Source organism: Aquila chrysaetos, chromosome 12 (assembly GCF_900496995.4).
Source record: "Aquila chrysaetos chrysaetos chromosome 12, bAquChr1.4, whole genome shotgun sequence".
NCBI lineage: Eukaryota > Metazoa > Chordata > Aves > Accipitriformes > Accipitridae > Aquila > Aquila chrysaetos.
Genome location: NC_044015.1, coordinates 15,447,739 through 15,466,687, shown reverse-complemented (window position 1 = coordinate 15,466,687; position 18,949 = coordinate 15,447,739). Strand labels below are relative to the sequence as shown.

Genomic DNA, 18,949 nt, shown 5'->3' with positions numbered 1-18,949 from the left:
TAAACTTTTCCCAAGTTGAGTCTATTTTGCCAGTGATGGTTATTCATAAGTGATCTCTCTGTTTTTGTATCAACCCATGAGTTTTTTCATTTTGTGTTCTTCCCTTGTCCTCTTGAGGAGGGAGAGCGAGAGGGTGGCTGGGTGGGTGTCTGGCAGCCGGCTAAGGTCAATCCACCTTATTTTGACATGACCACATAAATCTAAGTACACACTCAGCCCATGCAGACACACGCACAAAGGTTTCTGGACCTAGAATCAGAAGCACAATATTAACTATTGGTATAATAGATCTTGTCATTCATTGCCTGAGAACTATTTTCATAATAAGACCATCCAGTAGAAGTACTGGATTAGGCTAAGATGGAGAGCAGACATGAAGCAGAAATAAATCATGGAATTTTTTTTAATCACAAAGAAAACCTGGATATGGAATCAGAAAGACATCTGCTCAACTGAATGTATGAATACAGCCTTATTAGTTACTCTGAAAAAAAGTAATCTTCCAAAGCTCTTTCAGGCTTTCTTTTTCTTTTCAAACAAGCAAATAAAAAAGCCTCACACAACAAAACCAAAAAATATTAAACCCAAAAAACAAAACCAAAAAGCCAAAACCTTATCCGAACTATCAGATGCCATCTTCTTGCAAATTTTTTCATTGGTACATTGCCTGCAAGCAGCAGGGCTAGTAGAGTTACCATTCACTGCTTTGTTTCCCTCTAGAAAATATTATCAGCTAGTCGCAACAAATGATTATTAGCAAACAGATAAATTGCTAGTACTTACATCAGATATGTATAGAAAAAAATCTTACCACCACTGATTATCCTCCAAGGGTGGCTTAATAAACATAAAATATTTTATTACTATTATGAGTAATCTATTCATTATGTTACTACTTAAATGTTATCAAATGTAAAAATATGCCTCACAAGGGATTGGCATTATCATTATATGCTTGTGAAAAATGGGAAATTATATAAAAGCCCTGGAAAATTTGAAAGCATTTATTTCTTTGTTAAATTTCCTCCTTCATAAATCACACTTTACTCAGTGCAGTTCATAGAAAGAGCAATTACCAGTAGCTCAAAAAACAAATTACACAAATAGTACCTTTATTAATAAGCAACAATTCAGCTGTTAAGCAATGCATTATTCTATGTTCTTTTTATTCTGTATCATCAATGGCTCTGTGGATCAAAAGCAAAGAAAATCTCTGCAATCTTCAGCTTTAGCATTTAGATTTATAAACATAAACCTCACCATACTGAATAGCAACGGATTTAAAATATTTAAGGTTCATTTTGCCAAATAAATAACTACAATGCTGTTATTATGAACTCCAAATGACCCAGTATAAGTATCAATCACATAGCGAGCTCAATAGCATTTCAATATGATATATAAGTATTCTATATTGCAAATCTCAGGGAATCATACATGAATGAATTGAGAGTAAAATATCCTTCCTATTCCACTAGTTTTTTTCTGATCTATGATACTCCATGCAGATTTTAAATGAATGAGCAGCATGATTTGGAACAAGCTTAGGTATCTGTATGCTGGAGTACGCTGGAGGTATTGTCACCTAATCCGGTTAACTACTTTGTGTCTTTAAGGCACCATTTAAGCTATGTCTTATTTTGCAACTGGATCTCCGTGAAGAAAGAACTATATGCAGAAAAAAAATCTCTTTCACCATCTTGGAATAACACTGGTCCACATGTGATAGCTGCTGCCAGAGGACTCCTAGGTAAAAAGCCTGTGCAAATGAAGCTTTTTGTCCAATACTTACCTTTCTGTGGTCAGAAAAAATAGGATGTTTTCTTATCAAGTGCACAGAGATAACAATTTAATATTGCTGTTTCTACATTCCCTGTAACAGAAACATGCATATATATATATCTATCAATAAAATGCAGTTTGATAGCTGAATTTACTGGTTTATTATTTTGACCTTGAGATGTATTGCACCTTCACAAAGCCCTGCCAGCCTTCATGTCTAACTGGAGTTCCTTAGCAGTTCAAGGGAGACCTCAGATGCTCACTAGGAGGAAGAGAACATCAGGTAACATTTAAGAACCCATTCAAATGGAAACATCTTAGAGTAAGAAAAGCAATTATTTTTAGATTGACTGCCAGTCCACTGATGACAACACAGCTTAGATGCTGCCCAACTCCACCAAACTTAAGAGGAGGGATCCAAATACTAGTGCAGACAGTCCAGCAGGTATTCATCACAGGAACTCAGTCAGGTTGGCAACATGATCCTATCCCTTGATTTACAAGAAACCTAGGATTGAATATCAGTGAGGTAGTTTGTTAGGGACATAAATACTGTAGGAGCAGCTTGGAACACCTGGCATTTGTTTTCCAGAGTGAATGCTAGAATTTGTTGTGCTGCATGTTTGCCAAGCCTTTGAAGAACTAGTTTTACAGGGTCAGATTGGAGGATGGCCTGGTGTATGCCTGGGAAGATGTGGCTGAAGACAGTCACGAGTATGTGTATGGAATGTTTTCATCTTTAACTGTTCTGAGGACTGGCAAACATCCCAGCTGAGCCACGTATGCGCTCCTGTGTTAGTAACATATAAGTGTGCTGTAAGAGACAATAAAGAGTTCCTTTTTTGCAGTTGCTTTGGAACCATCTCGTTGTCATCCTGAGTGCCTCTTTGAAATACAAAAAAAAGAAAAACAGTATATCAGGAGTTCAGTCTAAAATGTAGACTAATCTTTGAATCATGCCAACCTTTTTTTCTGCTTGGAAATTCTCCAGTTTATCAAGATGAAGAGGAAAGCAGAGAGTACTGATTTACTGGTGTTACAATGACATGGCCTCTAACAGTAGGGCACCATGGAAGTAGCAGCAATTTACTACAGAGCAGTATCCTTTCTAATCTCAGTCATAAAATAACTTGTTAATATTTCTAGATTGTATAAAACACTGCAGTTTACCAATAAACAGCCAGATTATTTTAGTAGTCAGAACTTTCTATCAAGTAAGCCTCCCTCCTCATTTTTCATGTCTTATTTCTGTAATACCAGAAATGCTTAGAAAATCTTTACATCTGTCACTCCCTTTCATATCAACTTTTACCATCTAGTTTATAATTCCTTTATGGAATGACATATAAAAGGTAAATTAAACTTACCTTTGTGCTAAGTGGAAGACGCAGCAGATTTTCAGGACTGTTTATCATAGTCTACCTGGTGTCTGGACAGTTTACCAATTTCTAGCTTAAATGGACTAGGTACTCTTGCCTGCTTCAAAAACAAAAATAGAAAACTTGCTGCCATAGATTATCTTCATACTCAGTTTTATATTTTTTTCAGGGAAGAGGATATTAGAATTACTGAAACAGTTAATTTTTATAAGGCAGCATTACCCACCATATCAGGGAACTTCTCTGCTCTCTGGACTATGTGCAAGGTCATAGTCCATTTTTATGTATAATTTCTGATTATAAAGTTTCACAGAATTATATAATAATTTAGGTTGGAAGGGTTCTTTGGATGTGAAATTATCCAACCACCTACTTAAGGCAGGTTCAGCTTAGTTAATTTCCTCAGGGTTTAGTCCAGTAGGACTTTAATATCTCCAAAGATAACAATCCCTTTTTTGGTAACCTGTTCCAGTTTTTGACCACTCTCATGGTGAAAATGTTTTTTTCTTATATGTAGCCCAGAATTTGTTTTGTTGCCACTTGTGTCTGTTGCCTCTTGTACTATCTCAGTAAATCTCTGAGAAAGGTCCCTCTGAATAGAAATTATGGAATCTCAGAAATGTCTAGGCTGGAAGGCACCTTTGGAGATCATCTGGTCCAAACTGTTGGAAGCAGGGCATTAGGTTAGGTTATGCAGTGCCTTGTAAAGCCATGTCTGGATTATCTCCAGTGAGGGACAATCCACCACATATCTGGGCAACCTCTTCCAATATTGTTCTTTATATCTAGACAGAAGTAATCCTAAAGCAACTTGTGCCTATTACGTCTTTCTAAATGGTATCTTTTCCCTCCAGCATGTTGAGCAGCTGCCCCAGTTTGACCTTGAATTTACTGAGTGCTGTGCTTTCCATTATCCAGGTCATTAATAAAAATAACACATTTGGCCCCAGTATTGGTCACTAAGGGACCTTCACTAGAAATCAGCTGCCAGCTGAACTTTGTGAACTTTGTACCACTGATCACAACCCTTTGAGCTCAACAGTCCAGCCAATTTTCTAATTTTCTTTATAGTCTACTTATCCAATCTGCCTTTCAATAATTTGGATCTAAAGATACTATAGGGACTGTGTCAAGTTCTTGTTAAAGCCAAGGTAAATGAGATCTACTGCTCTCTCCTCAATGCATGTCACTGTCACATGAGTATACATAGGTACACAAAGCACCTTCTAGGGCCCTAAAATACCAATTTAGAACTGCAATTAGTTACCCCATTCATCTTTGTTAAAAATAAGAAATCTCAAAATTATTTAGAGCATCAGATCAAGATGCTTTTCCCAGTGATTAACCGGATGATGGTAAATTTAGTAGCAGTGAGAAATATAAGACAGAAGCTATAGTTTTAACACATGTAGCAAGGTAAATATAGATATCTAAATTAGGTAAATATTAGATATCCAAATCATAGAAAGTTTCACCACAGATTTTATAATTCTGATGTCTTTCCAGAATTCTAGCTCTGACATAAGAAAAGAGTTTTTTCCTTCACTTTTGTGCCTTTGATTTTTCATCAACCCTTAATAAAGATGAGTTCAAATCCTTGCAGTGTCCTTGTTAAAAATTACTTCTATTGAACATATCCAAATACTAGAAATAGCCTTTTCGCTTTGCTGAGCAAACTTGTGGTACAAGCTATTACTAGGTGTGAATGAGAATAGCTAAATATTAAGCCTCAGTATTTTCAATCCCATTACATTAGTGCTAAGAAACTTTACTGAACTATACTATAGTAGTGTGAAAAAATATATGAGTGGTAAATTCATCTTACTGAGATCTTTAAATACAAGGACTACGGAAAAATATTCTAGTTTTATGTAAAAACGTCCTTTAAAGTGCAGCATACATCTGCCAGGTTTCATCCAAGAATAAGAAGGATAGATATAGAAAGGATATTTTATAATTGAAAGCCTTGCTATTTTGTCATTAGCATAATTATCCCAGCAAGTGATCTTCTGCTTCTGGAATCCATTTAATTCTTCATCACTTTTACATTCATAGCAACAAGAAAAAGCTGAGCAAATTTGTTGACTCTTCTCAGCTCTTGCCTTTTATTTATTCCTGTAGGTAAGACACACAATAAAGTAGCAGTAGGCCTATATGCGTGAAATTTTGTTACTGCAGTTCATTCTCTTACCCTATCAGCTCTCTGTAGAAACAGGTAAATGTGCTATTTGCTTTCTGAATAAGATTTCTTATAAGTGGCACTGTCTCTTTGTTATGGTTCTTATTAATTTCATGGATATGTCAAATCTCATCACTGCTTAAAGTCCCATGACACTCAACTTTTTCCAGTCAATCTGCATGAAACTAGTACTGTTCTTTATAGTTGCCCATCAAATGGCAAAAATTAATCATTTATCGATCTGCAGTTTTGATCCTCTGTATTATTTAAACTCTTTGGTAGAGCATGTGGCATATGACAATAAAATGGGGGGATATAAGGTCAACTGGTTCTACATTGCCCTACTAAAATCAAATTTGATTACTAAGGCAACATAAAGAGATTCAGTTACAGCATGTCTGTTCAGGAAAATGTATGACACCTATCAGTAAAATTTTCACATGGAAGCTATTCAGAAACGAAAAACTGTGCTTGGAACATTATTTGAGCATGTGCACATATTCACACACAGCACAAGTGAGTTACCTGGGTCTTGATTACGCATTTCTAAAAATTGAAGGTGTTTGAACATGAGCTGTGGCTCACATTTACCCCCTCTATGAATAAATAAACAATTATGTCACCTCAAAATCTGTAAGCTCATTTCTTTAACAGGCCTTGGTCCCTAGTAGAGGCCATGAAACCTGTTGTCCCAGGCTGGTAGGTAATGATTATGTGGGATTTGGGGGGTGTTACTACTAATAAAACTATTCCTTTATTCCAATATATTTGTTGCTGATCAACTCCAGAGCTATAAAGCACAGCAGGAGGATGACAGTGAATTACACTGTCATTCCTAGGAATGATCTCTTTGCTAAGTAATTTGAAGATGAAGCATCGTGTGGTGATGCATTCCCCCCACCTCCTGGGCTGCTCTGCAATCTCAGGAATTCCTGTTAGGCCTTGGCCTTTGTGTAATGAATTGGGTGGTTAAGCGTCCCTTCACCGTACCAGGAACTCTTGCATGGCAATGGTGGGGAGTGGCACTGACTGTACCAAGAACATCTCTTGCCTGGCTGAGGTGGGGAACGAAAGGGAATAATTAGTCATGTCCCTGACAGCCTTGGAACCTGCATCATAGCTTGAGTGGAACAATACCAGTGTTACTGCAATTCCAGTAATTTGCTGATGACTAAAACCAATCATCTTGTGAACCTATAAACAGCAGTCCTAAGTGAGGCCCTTTGAGCTCTCCTGGTCTGCAGTGAGCTGCAACCAGCATCTCCCTCTGAGTGGGACACCTCTCAGAGCTTGTGAACTCTCCAGTTTGCAAAGTTTGGAGGATGGTCGCTGAAAGCTGAGGAGGGGACCTGGGCTGAAACCCTTCACTCCTTGAGGCTCAACCATTGCCCGCTGAGAAATGCCGAGACATTTGAAGTGAATATTTCACTGAACTCAAGGGGAATTTTTAACAGGTATACATTTGTGTATATATATATATATAACTTTGTGTCTCTGTGTGTGCATGTGTGAATTGACCTAGGTATCCAATAACAAGTATAATATAAATATTGCCATTTCAAATCTATAATTAAATCACTGTTGTCATTGCAGTAATTTCTATTGAATCACTTTGTAAATGTTAAATTAGTCAATGATTAAGTGCTGCTAAATCTTGTGATCCACCTTAAACTGTGAATGAACCTTAGACTGCTGCTACACACATATAATCCCTTAAGACGTAAACCATTGACCAAGTCTGGGACTAGGAGTAGGTCCAGCCACACCTAAGCTCCATCAGGAGTTTAGAAAGCAAGGGGGTCTTCTCTGAAACTCGTGACTCAATGAGCGGGTTTGCCTTGCCCTTTTGCATCTTCAGTCTCTGTATAAATCATTCTAGTTTGATTCTAACTTGATTTTCCATTGTACACTTCATCCATGTATGAAGTAATAGAGTGAATCTCACCATCGAACTTTGTGAAGTTGCGCTTTTATAAACTCCTATTAAATTACTTTTACTAATACCCTTGATGGTGATTCTTTAAGCAGCCCAAACCACTCATTCATGATACATGGCAAAACTGTTTCATTCACACTATTCATTCCTTCTCTTATGGATACAGATTTTCTGAAGATAAAAGCTTATCATCTTTCAGAATTCTATGCACAATGTAAAAGAGCTTTTCCATTACTTAACTCTCTGTGCCAAACTCTGTCCTCTGAGACTCGTCCACAATTTCCATTAGCATCAACAGCAGTTACATGTAAATATTAGATGGCAGATCTGGTCCTCTGACTGAGAAGTAGTCACAGTGAGCACTCCCATCTGAATGAAAAAGGAGCAAAATGACAATTGATTTGCATGGGATGCAAATTGACATTGTGTCTTCTTATGTTCATAGGTTTGAAAAACTGTTCTGTTTTATGGACCATCTTCAACCACAGAATTCAGGGCACAGTGCTTTGAATACCTTCAAAGTAAGTTCAAACACATTTAAAACAATCTTACTGGAATACCACTTTTTTCTTTTTTACAAGTAGTTTTAGGGGGCTTAGAAATAGTTGCATATGTTAAAATGAATGTCAACACCTGATTTAGTAAAGCAAAATACATTTCAAGTGTTAAAGCTTATTGAAAAAATGACAAACATTATCAAGTTGATTATTACTTTTTTATGCTTAAACCAATTTAAAAAAAAATCTAATAGTTAAGTTTTTTGTAAGAATCCTGTCAACATCTGAAATCTGTGTAAACAGTAATTTTTTTTTTTTAAAAATGAAGAAACTGTAGGTCCTGAAAACCCAAATTCTAAGGACACAAATGAAAAAAAACCAAACCCCAAAACCAACAGTAGTAGGTAAATATAACCTTAATAATAAGACAAATAATCTTTACTATCTGTTAATATTTACAGAAATGTTATATATTTATATTGCAATGAATTTTAAGTAAACAAAACTTAGGTTGCTTAATTAGGTTTCTAAACTAGAATTAAATTAAGTTACTTAATGCATTTAGATCAATAATGCCTGAAGATGTTATGATAATAAGAATGTTAGGAAATCAAGCCCTTCTGATGAAAAAAAAAACCAGACTTATTAAGTACTTCCACATTATTCAGAAGTTTTTTAAAGAAGAACAGAATAACAAGAAGCTGTTCATAAGAAAAAAACCCCACACAAGTAACATCACAATGAGCCTACAAAACCTAAAGCAATACATTTCAGTGACCATTTTTCACAGTCCTCCTGTAACTTGTGCAAGCATTCTCAGTCATACTAAAGATAGCATTTCTGATTCTACATTGTGATTAAAAAGCTAGGTCTAACTGCGAGCTGTTGAATAATTCTGAACAATTCACGCTTCCAGATCATCATACTGAATACCTTATGCTTCCAGAACAAACAAACAACAAAAAGCAATAAAAAAATGATTATTATCATATCATAGAGTCATAGAATGGTTTGGGTTGGAAAGGACCTTAAAGATCATCTAGTTCCAAACTGCCTGCAATGGGTAGGGACACCTTCCACTAGAGCAGGTTGCTCAAAGCCCCATCCAACCTGGCCTTGAACACTGCCAGGGAGGGGGCATCCACAACTTCTCTGTGCAACGTGTTCCAGTGCCTCACTACCCTCATAGTGAAGAATTTCTCCCTTATAGCTAAACTAAATCTACCCTCTTTCAGTTGTATAATCACTGAAAATATATTATCTCCTCCATAAAACATAAAATAAGATCTGCGAGTTTATCTGTAAATTCCCTAAAGCACAGTATTTTAATTTTCACAGGAAGTTCCTTATGCTGCATTTAAATTGTGCTACTTCATCTCTGCATATGCCCAGAAGTAGCTTTTCAACTACTTCTAATTTATTTCAACAAGTATTTTATCTTATTAGGGAACTGACTGCTTTTCAAGGCCATCTGGCAATGTTGTTCAGGCATTTGTTTAAAGTGGAATGAATTTTTCATCTTATTCATGAGTATGTACATCAAGAATATTTTTCCTTAGATGTTCAAAAAACTTAAAATGGACCCCAGACCAAATCTGGAGACTGTCTAAAAATGTCATGCAAATATAGTTAATTAAAATAAAAGATTGAATATAAGCCAAATGAATACATCTCCCGGAAAGTTGTTAAAATCTGTTTGGGGAGTACAGTTTAGGGTATATAAAAATATTTTTATTTACTTTTATCATCTATATCATTAGGTGTTTCAAGACATAGTAGCTGACTATGCCATTATTTCAGAATAATCAAGGAGGAAATAGCTAAAACTGAGTTAGAGATGGTTTCTTCTTAGATTTTTTTTTTTTTTGAGTTGCCATAATTTTCCCTAGGATTAAAAAAAAATAAAAATCAAAGTCTAGAAAACATTTTGGAACTGCAAAACAGGAAAAAATATATATGGGTAAAGTGATGCGTTCTGAATAAACACATTTATATTTTGACCTCTTTTCTTAAAATACTGAAAATGAACTGTGACAACCATTTTCATTTGGAAAGCTAATAAGAATAAGAATAACACCAAAATACAAAATCAGAAGATTTTTGAGAACTAGCCAGTTCAAGTTCATTGATTTGGTAGTGCACTGTACTTAATAGTTAGCTGTGGTTTAAATACTGAAAGAAATGCAGAGATGGATTGTGTGTATTTACCAAGCTGTTGGCATCAGGGGAGTGCAGGGTTCTCTCTGAGAGATCAGGAACTGCCTGTGCCGGACACAGCTGGTTCCATCTGTTTCCAGATGGTATTATAATGATGCCACAGAAGCCACAACTGAGTCCATCAGCAATGCTGGTGGCACCTCTGTGAAATGAAATGACAAAATACTGAACAGACAGAGGGGTGAGGAGAAAACAGCCCTGCAACAAAAAGGTGAGAGAAGGAGAAGGCAGTGCTGCGGGAGCAGGGATGTCCCTGCAGCCTGTGGAGAGATCATGCTCAAAGCAAATTTCCACACTGGAGCCTGTGGAAGGACCCACACTGGAGCAGGGGAAATGTGTGAGGAGGAAGGAGCTGTAGAGAGGAGCTGTTTTCAACTGATCACAACTCCCGTTTCCCACCCCTGCCTGCACTGCTTGTTGAGGGGAGGAGGTAGAGGAGTGGAGAGTGAAGGAGTGAAGTTGAGCCTGAAAGGAGTAGGGAGCAAGATAGTATTTAATTTTTTAATTTTGTTTCTCACTACTTTTTTTTTTTTAAATTGGCAATAAATTAAACTAACTCCTCAAGTCTTGTCTGTTTTGCCTGTGATGCAAGTGATGTCCCTGTCCTTATCTCAACCCACTGTTTTTTTTCGCCCTAGTTTTTCCCATCCTCTTGAAGAGGGGGACTGAGAGAGCAGCTGGTTGGGCATCTAGCAACTGGTGAAGGTCAACTCACGACACAGAGAGAAGTAAGTGTTAACCTGATGCAGAAGCACATTTGCTGGAAAAAAAATGATATTTTTCACAATTAAAGGCAAAAAAACAATTCATAAAACAATGATAGTAATTAAATACTAGTGTAATTTTATTTTATAATATAATTATATATTAATAACTTAGAGAAGGTTATTTTTGTAGGAGATATCCTGGCATTCCCTCCTTAATTCAAGTAAACCTATTGTGATACTTGGTAGCCTTTTTTTGGGGAAAAAGAAAAAACAGAAAAAGAAAAGAAAATCAAAATACACCATAACAGAACATGCTTTATTTTTCAGGGCAAACTCACTATACAGTCAGTAAGGAAATTGTTCAGAGATGACAAATGACCACAAAGTACTGTAAAGCCAAAGATAGGGCTGAATTTCTTCTTCCAGAAAAAGTGCTTTCTCGATGTTTTCTTCCAGTTTTGGTATTTCATTCAGTGTATACAGACTTTTCCATTAAATTTCTTTATACTTCATGTATTTTGAGGCCTAGCTCCCACAATGCAGCTAACAGAGACAGCCAAGAGAGATGCAGCAGTTTCTACAGAAGTTCACACAGAAGGATGTGCAGAAGAGGGCCTCAGATAAATTTATATCACAGTAACAGTCTCAGATACTGTGGTAACACGGTACAGAGCAGTTTCCCTAGCGGTGTTGGAGCAGCTCTCCTTGCCAGGGTAGAGGCTTTGACACAGACTGAGCTCTGAAGCTCATCCAACCTTCTGACTTTTCTTCCATGTGGGCACAAAGGATACTGCCAGGAGAAACCTGGACATGATGAAAAGTGTCTACAAAGCTCTGAGGGCATTAGTCAAGGGCATGGGGGCCAAAGCAGTGTTGTCTTCCATCCTGTCAGTGAGGGGAAAGGGAGTAAGGAGAAAGACACTAATAGGATAAGTCAATAACTGGCCAGGCTGCTCAGGGAAGTGGTTGAGTCACCATCCCTGTGGGTATTTAAAGGACATGTAGATGTGGCGCTTAGGAACACGGTTTAGTGGTGGACTTGGCAGTGTTATATTCACAGCTGGACTCATATTTTATGGGTCTTTTCTAACCTAAATGATTCTATGACAGGAATGGATCAAAAAATCAACGTAGTGGGGCTTAAGCAAGGTCAACTCCAGCATTTACATGTAAGTAAGGAAGTACCTACAAGGCACCATTATGGAGAAAACCTAAAACCCTTTCTAGGAAGTCAAATTGCTGGGGTGCTTCCCTAAAGTCCCTATATACTAATGTACAGAGGGAAATGCTGCCACCCAGAGGGACCTCAACAGGCCGGAGAAATAGACTGACAGGAACCTCATGAAGTTTAATAAAGGGAAGCCCAAAGTCCTCCACCTGGGGAAGAACAACCCCTGGGTTCAGTATATGCTGGGTGCTGACCAGCTGGAAAGCAGCTTGGCAGAAAAGGCCCTAGGGGTCCTGGTACACATGAAGTTGAAAATGAGCTAGCAATATGCCCTCACGGCGAAGGTGGCTAACAGTATCTTGGGCTGCATTTGACAATGTATTGCCAGCAGGTCGAGGGAGGTGATCCTTCTGCTCTGCTCAGCACTGGTGAGGCCACACCTGGAGATCTATGTCCTGTTCTGGGCTCCCCAGTACACAAGAGACATGGACATAGTAGAGAAAGTCCAACAAAGGTCCATGAAGACGTTGAAGGGACTGCAACATCTCTCCTGTGAGGGAACGCTGAGAGACCTGGGACTGTTCAGCCTTGAGAAGAGAAGACCCAAGGGAGATCTTATATCAATATGTATTAATGGATAGTTACAATAGAAGTTTATAGGTATTTATTATATCTCTCTCACACCCTGTTTTCTAAATTAAAGTTAATTTTGTTTATCCACAATATAAAGGAATGATTATTTGAAATGTAGGCTGTATGTTTTATTTTTCTGTCCTTAGATGATTGACTGAAACAAAAAATACAGGTGAAAGCATACATTTGCCAATAAGATTTTATATAACCACTTGAAAAGTAGTAATAATTATAACTCAGCATTTAAATAGCAACTTTAGATCTTCAAAGCACAGTGACTCATTAATCTTCATAAGACCCCCAAGGAAATTAATGGCCTATACAACAGTTAATGGAGTATGTTCTTCAAAATCCCTAATGCTCATTCTCTAGCTCTTCTTAAATTATTAAATTGTCCAAATTAATTAATTAGTTCCTAGAACATGTACCAAATAAATTGGTGTCACAAAAAAAGAATGTGACTGTGCAGATTTTCCTTCATCAGTAGACTCAAGAACTTCTTCCTAGATTGAAAGTATATCTTCCAAAATTAAAAATTAGTAGCTGTCCAAATGTCCTAAATTCTATAAATTTAAGAGGCCAAATGCTCAATGCTTGCATCAGTCTTACAGGAGTTACAGATCCTGGAGAACAATGGCAGGGTGTGAGGAAACTGAAACTTGCTTTCAGCCACTTGGGGAATTATAAACTAGACCAAAATCTAATGGTACTAAGCATCCAGCAAATCATTACTACTTTTTCCATGAGACATGGGATGTTGGAAAATCTGAAAAATGTGTGCACACACAAACACACAAATACCTATAGATGCTAAATTTAATTTTGAATATTTTCAGGTAACAACCACTGTTTAGGATCTATTGCTAAAGTCACCTTACAAACAGGAAAGACTGAAAAAAATGTCCAACTTACTCTTTTCTTCTTACTTTGATTAATAAATGAACAATAGAAATGTTTCTTGGAATTACTGAAAATACCAAAATATCAACTCATTTATAGTCTAAATTAAATATCTTACTACCCTACAGTAATTAATTTTGTTAATTCCACTGCAAACTAGGAACAAAGTACAACTTATTCAAGTCTGTCTGGTAATCTCCAAGTTCAAAATGTTACAAATAGGTGCCTTTGGCTGGATTAATTACCATAGTTAATAATTCAACACTTGGCTTGCAGTGCCCCTCCTGAATCAGACTTAAAGTTCCACTGGAGAAAGAGCTCATTAACAGGCTATTAGGTTGTCTCTGTCACTTATCAGTTATTTGCAGAAGGCACCCATGGATAACAATCAAAATGGTTCAGAAAATAATTTTCATGAGGATTGGAGAAATGTTTGGAGAGTAAAATAAAAATATTTCCTATTATCTTTTAGGGTTTTTTTAATACATTTTGTACATATTTAAAATGTTTTGGGGATTATCACAGGAAAATATTTAAACAAGCAATGTGCATGCAAACATATCTACTGGATATGCTGTCCAGATTCTTATGCTGTATATATTCTTATACAATGGCATACACAAATATTGCTTTCCTTAAAATGTATGTATATTTTGAGCATTCTATCACAGTGATTTATATATATGTCTGTAATATGTGTTACATATGTATATATGTTACTATAGCAGTATGAGCCATTAAAAATTCTCTTTTAATTACTAGCATGATCAAAAAAATATTTAAAAATAGCCAAGAATGATAAGTAAGAATGATAAATGAAGTTGGGATAGGTAACTGTCCAAAAATAGCTAATAACTTCATCTTAATTATGCCAATCTCTATAGAATCCTTCTGTTGGCTACAGGAGAGACTGACTTCACCAGGGTGATTCAGACAGGGAGTAGAACTTACACGTTTAAACTGTATTTAGGAAGGTCACTATCTTTTCTCTTCCTGTTTCCAGCTATAGAGGGAGAGTTAGGATGGAAGGCTCATTAAATTAATCTCTGTGAACTATTCATCCGCATCAGGTTTCAGTTTACAAACTTGTGTCTTATTTCACATCTTCAGGAATTACTGTGCTTTAAAATAAATGTGCATTTATTCTACAAAGGCACAATTAATAAGCTCCCCCAAACATTGTGGGTTTAGCAAATAAATTAAATGTCTAACCTGTAAAGAATCCAATGCTAAATGTGTCTTAATTGGAGCCAGCTCCAATATTTCCCAAGTTATAAAGTCCTGCAGAGAGAGGGCATAAAAACAAAAACATACTGCTCAGAAACTTTAATTGACTCTGCTTACATGAACTGGATTATAAATGTTACACATAATAAACTTGCAGCTCCCTAAAGAATCTGATTTCTTTCATTTAATCTATATTTCAGGTTTTAATTAGTGCAGTGGAAAACTCAATTACTCCTGAAATTATGTCATTATAATTTGTGACCCAAAATAATGGAATGTAACGCCTCTTCATTTCCACATCCTACTGAAAACAGGGCTTTACCTTTCAAAGATGAAAGCTTTGGGGACAGACAGGAGTTGGTTTACATCTGCCCATGTTTATATTCAGAAGTTTGATGCTTACATCATAATTCTCAGCACTTTTCTTGAATGGTTTCCAACGATCATTTAGGTTGATACTTAATATTATTTCTACTGACTTGCTGTTTATTTTCCTTGTTTAACTAAAGATTTTGAAATACTTTGATTTTTGGAAGTGCCTTGCCATGGAAGAATGGAGCCTCTTTTTTTCTTTTTTTTTATTTTGAGGGGTCAGAATTCATGCCTCTTCTTCTAATGCCTTCTTATCACTCACCCAGCCTCACACTCTGAGGTGTGACACTAGTGAAGCACTTTAGTGAAGAGATGAAAATTTTTGTTATATTGATTACAAAAAATGTCCTTATCTTTTGGGGAAAAAATTAATAGGGATTTTTCACCTATATGTTGCTAAAAATCTCTGAAATGACATAATTTTGGTCACGAGTTTACCTTTTATCACCATGTTAGGAAACTGATCCAAAAGCTGTTTATTAGCAGCATGCAAACTCTTCTCACTAGTGCTGTCAACATCATTCTTTGATATTTCAGCAGTGCAAATTCTTACATGAAACCCAAATATTCACAAGATTTAATCACTACTGTTTTATCATATTTCAATACCCAAGACATGTGCTTTGAAGAACGTGAGTCTCCAGTGCTGGGAAAATGTGAACAATTGTGCTACAAAGGCAATACTAGACCAGGAGAGGGAAAAAGGCTGTAAGTATACTTATCATCTCCAAAATAGTCTTTTTGATTGAAACACCTAAAATTTGATTAAACATTAAGTAAACAAAGAATACAATGCTCTTTGGAGAACATATGTTATAAATAGAATTGAATGCAAAAGGAAGCTAGTTTGTCTACCAAGTGGAAAAATGCAGGTAGTTTTGAAGAAGAAACAAAGGTACAAGTTAGAGAAGTTTATAAAAGGATTAGGTGGGAATGTTTGAGTAGCTGACTGGAAGACAAGAATTATGTTGAGAACTTTCTCTACAACTTACCTAAGGAGAAAACATACTAAACTTAAAAAGTAGCTTGTTCAAAAAGTAGGTAGAAAATATACTAAAATTATCCACAAAAAAGATTTCTAAAAAGTTAGTAAGACAACTCATGTGAAGCTATTTAGGTCACGGAAGGAAATGGAACATAAAAAACGTGACACTGCTAAGCTCGATTTATTAATAGACCAAGTATGGCATAGGCTGTGTCAAAGGGAGTGTTTCACTCACATTTGCACACTTACACACACACACAGACACACCACTGACCATGACATGCCTGGGTTACCACTTCTGTGAGATGGCATAGCTGAGCCAGAGGAACTAGTGACTCTCTTCTGGTCAGACTGTCAGCCCATAGGTCATGGTTCAGCTCCCAAGTGTAGCAGCACCATCTTGGGCATTGGCTTCCATGTGGGGTCTGAAAGCTGCATACCATCAGTCCCCCAATCTCTGCCTCTGAAGGCCTTCAGAGGTGTTAGCCCAGGACACCAGTGTGAACAGCCCATGTTGACATCCTAGTGCATCTTTCCAACAACTTCATGCTCTCCTGTGACGTGCTGGTCCATGGCGCAAACCATGGCTCATAGTCTGATCCTGTTGACCTTGTCTTCTTGGCCATGGCTTAATTATACTCATCACAGTTTACATTGCACTCAGGTCTTAGTCAAGGCGAGGCTCTTCAAACTCCCATGTCTGTAGCAGTGCTACATATCAAGGTGCCGCGATTAGATCACTGGTCGGCCCGGACCAGGGAAGAGACAGATAGCACACATGGTGTGAGTGCCAAACTCCGCCCTTTATTGCGCAGTTAATTCCTTTTATACTAACAACAGTAGGTGGGATCACTGATACGTCATAGGGAGGCGATGACTAGCCTTCTACCTTTCCGTGACATCGCGAGATCTTCCGGACGCTGTACCCTACATCTCCCCCTCCTCACGTCCAACTAGCTCCCATTGGTTACACACACTATTCATGCACTGTCCACGCGTCCAGTTGCACTCAATGATTGGCTGCATCAACACTGCACATGCGCATAAACATAAAATATAATTGGTCATACTAACTAAACATACGAGACTTATCTCAGTCTAATTGGTCAAGATAAACTGCCGAATTGAGGTTGTTTGTGCCAAGTTCTCTTTATCGTGGAATGCGCACCTGTGTTTTTCTAATTGGTATCTTTCTTTTTTTGTCTTCTTGTTTATTCTGTTCAAGGCCTTCTAAAGGCATCTGGAATGCTCTTGTGACCGTTAGCTAAATATGTTCCCACAACAATTCCCCCTCCCTTTTTTCTATTAAAAGAGCATTAACAGATCTAGTCACCACCATCCGCGAACTCAGGCCAGCAATCGGTAGGTGCCAGCTTTACATGGGCGTCCCCACAGAGGCAACGATGGCCTTGCCGTACACCAGCCCGATGCTCTTTGGAAAATTCCGGTATTTGTACATTTGCAGAAGAACGGATTTCAGCACACGTGGCCAGCGGGTGCTGAAATTCGCCTCAGTTGAAACATGGGGAGCCTATGGCACATGCGGTTGCTGGCCAGGCGTGCTGCACGAGTCATAGCCATCCTGTCTATCGGTTCACGGGCTTTGTGATGTGGTTGCAGTGCACAGAGAATCTTGACCTGTTATGTTGGCTAAGGTGACCTACAAGATCTATGAACACAATTAATCAAACACAGTAAGAGCAACATTATACCTAAGAAAATACAGAAGAATAAAAGAAACCCTGAGTTTTAACAGAGATACAAACCAACTCGTAAGCCCCCATCCCACAGTTAAATACTCCAAGCCGAAATGACAGTGTTAATTGCTATAAAGGTCTTGCAGCTCCTTATTGTGTCCGCAGTTCTGTTGTCTTATTTATTAAGTGGTGTAGTGTCAGAAATTCGCAGCAGATACCCAAGGCGTTACAAGCCAGGAAAGGATAACAGTAATCTGTAAAGAAAAAACACTCAAAACACTACGAGGTTAGGATAGGACGAACCATACGACTAGGAACCCATTTCAGTAGCCCTTCAGGTGTCTGTACACAGGCGTACCCCCGCCCGAGGCAACGCAGCTCAAATGGTCCGTTCCATTGGCGTGTCTGGGGATCACGCACACGGACCAGTGGGTAGGGGCCTTTCTCTTCCATAGCCGTAAAATGTCGTTGTGCCATTGTCTGGTCCAGGTCCCCCCGAATTGTCTGATTTAACGAAGTTAACGCAGTTAACAGGAGATGCTGTGTACGGGGAACAGGTGAATTATCCCGTAAACAGGAGGGGTCCGCCTGGTCCCCCTCCCTAAGACGGTCTAGCAGGGTCTTTAAGGTTCGATGTGCTTGTTCTACAATGGCCTGGCCAGTGCTGTTATAAGGAATGCCATGTACAAGGGCTATACCCCAGGTTGCACAAAACCGTTTCACCTTTTCCGCAGTATAAGCTGTACCATTAGCCGTCTTGATCTGTTGTGGAATCCCCAGTTGGGCTATACACGCACGCCAGTGTTGTACGACCGCCAAGCTATTCTGCTTCCTGTGAGCTGTAGTGAGAATATATTTACTATAGGTGTCTACGGTAACATGCAAATACTGTAGTGGCTTAAAGGAAGCGTACTCCGTAATATCTGTTTGCCAGATCTGATTTGGTTGTAAACCACGAGGGTTGACCCCGGCTTCCCAAAGAAGTACAATGGGTACAATGGGGACAAGCCGCGACAATCTCTCTAGCTTCAGCACAGGAAATACCCATCAGTGCCGCTAAACCTCGGGGACCGCAATGCAAGAGGCGGTGTAACGTTATCGCACGTGCTCTCGCTGGCGTGCTGTTATCATTACCGATAGCAGCTAACAATGCTCGTGCCGCATGGTCGGCGCGGCTGTTCCCTTCGGCTAGCGGTCCAGGGAGACCAGAATGACTGGTAACATGAATAGGGAAAACAGGTGCACTGCGCAACTGTAAGGCGTTTAACAG

The 18,949-nt window shown here is 38.1% G+C and overlaps 1 long non-coding RNA gene across 2 annotated transcripts; it reads left to right on the top strand.

Annotated features, from left to right (window-relative positions):
* Positions 1-6,565: 6,565 nt before the first annotated feature.
* On the top strand, positions 6,566-16,370 carry LOC115349501. Of its 2 annotated transcripts, none has more exons than XR_003926117.2 (4): positions 6,566-6,794; positions 7,722-7,797; positions 10,629-10,718; positions 15,612-16,370. It is a non-coding gene; the product is annotated as an uncharacterized LOC115349501 (long non-coding RNA). The 2 variants fall into 2 exon arrangements; XR_003926116.2 differs by lacking the exon at positions 15,612-16,370 and adding an exon at positions 11,808-12,594.
* The last annotated feature ends 2,579 nt before the right edge of the window (positions 16,371-18,949 follow it).